At 52.9% G+C, this 1,767-nt stretch overlaps 1 protein-coding gene across 3 annotated transcripts in view; it reads right to left on the reverse strand.

Moving 5' to 3' along the window:
- The window catches only part of LOC113205977 (discoidin domain-containing receptor 2-like), a 150,837-nt gene that overhangs the window by 111,420 nt on the left and 37,650 nt on the right, over nt 1-1,767 (reverse strand). The window lies entirely within an intron of this gene.

Here is a 1,767-nt window from a genome sequence, read left to right on the forward strand (position 1 = left end):
CGGGGCGGGGCGGCACCGGACACAATCTAGCAGTGCGGGCATTAGGATCCCATCCCGTCCAGCGCAAAGATTTATGACCACAACGTCCGCGTTCGAACACACCGCGCCGCCGCCCCGCCGACTCTCACAAGTCGTTCGTGCCCTCTCCGTCTCACGCGCTGCGCGAAGCGCTAGGCGCACTGGAGGGACAAGGAGAGAGAGCCTGCTATGGGCTGTGTGCTGTGTGTCAGGCAGTGTGCGTGTGTGAGTGTGTATGTGTGTGCGTGTGTGTGTGCGAGCTTATGAGGGAACACAGGACAGCGCGATGCTGTCGACGTGATGCACAGCACTCCCCCCGCTCCCTGCCCACACCCAATCACCACCAGAGTTTGCATCACACCCACTACTATAGTGCTGGCTGGCTGCTTTATCGGTCCTTTTTCCAGTCGGAACCGCACCGCGTGAAATGTGTGACATGCCATGTCGCGGCCATCAAGAAACTGGATGGACGACTCGCTATGCCCTTCTGCGCGCGGTCTTGTGTGTGGCAACGAAATTATGTCACGTCGCCTGGTCACCTTCTGTTCTCACTCACGGAAATAAATTGCTCGTAGGGCTCTCCGGAAACAAAAATAAAAACGCAAGGTCCTCACCGATGAAAAACTGTCAACTGAATGGGTATTATTGTCCCCAGCAAGCCAAGAAGAAATTCTAAATTGAAAAATTTCAAGAGGTACGACTTAGACTTTATAAGCAAACTAAAATAGGGTGCAATTTATTTACAACATATTTTGTAAATCACAAGTTCAAAATTCGTTGTAAATTTATAAATTTAACGAAGATATTTTTCACAGTGTATACATTCGCTTCACAGTGCACCGCACTCACGGGCCCTGCTGCCGGCGGATGGCGCCTAACTCAGCCTCGCCCCGCCGTACGTCTCCGGGGCCCGACGATTCATGGCACTTGCAGGTATTGCATGTGAGATTGAGCGCGAGGGGGGGAAGGGAGCGTGCGGGCGGAGAAACAGAAGGAAGCGGGACTGGAGAGAGAGAGAGAGACAGAGAGAGACGCGAGGAGCGTGTGCGGCGACTATCGGTACCACACAACGCTCCCCCAGCTCTCTTCATATTTCTCTCTTATTACTTGAGACACCTCCACCTCCTCGCCGTTGCCGGGGTTGATTGTGCGATTGCTGACGAATTATCACACAGAAGGGGCGTCGTGGTTGTTGTTGTTGGATTCGCCTATCCCACTCTTTCAGACTGTAACGCATAACCATGGCCAGGTGCGGGCTGCGATGAATGAATGAATGAATGAATGAATGAATGAATGAATGAATGAATGAATGAATGAATGAGCTGAGATAAAAATACATCAATGTGAACAGCGTAAAAATAACGCCAGGTACAGATACCGCACAGGAGAAAGGAAAGAACGATTCTCTCTCGTAGGCACCCCACCCTCTTGGCACCGGCGCCACCCACCCGCCCACGCGCAAGCAGACGCCACCCTCACTTCTGAAGAACAAGACGAATCTGGGCCGAGCCGAGCGGAGACGTCACAGCCGCCGCAGTGGCGCGCAGTGGCCTCCAGGAGGTCGTTATGGAAGTCCTCCAGGCACGGGCGAACTTGCTCCAGCCCCGCCCCTGCCCTACCTGAGCAGGGTGGCGGGTGCGATTAGTTATTGGCAGTCACACCGCGGAAAATAGTGTATAAGCTACGAAGATATAGATTGGGGGACTAAAGTTCAAGTAATGGAAACAAAAAATCATTGCCTTATTGTCA

Source organism: Frankliniella occidentalis, unplaced genomic scaffold, assembly GCF_000697945.3.
Source record: "Frankliniella occidentalis isolate FOCC.00 unplaced genomic scaffold, Focc_3.1 Scaffold117, whole genome shotgun sequence".
In the NCBI taxonomy this organism is placed as follows: domain Eukaryota; kingdom Metazoa; phylum Arthropoda; class Insecta; order Thysanoptera; family Thripidae; genus Frankliniella; species Frankliniella occidentalis.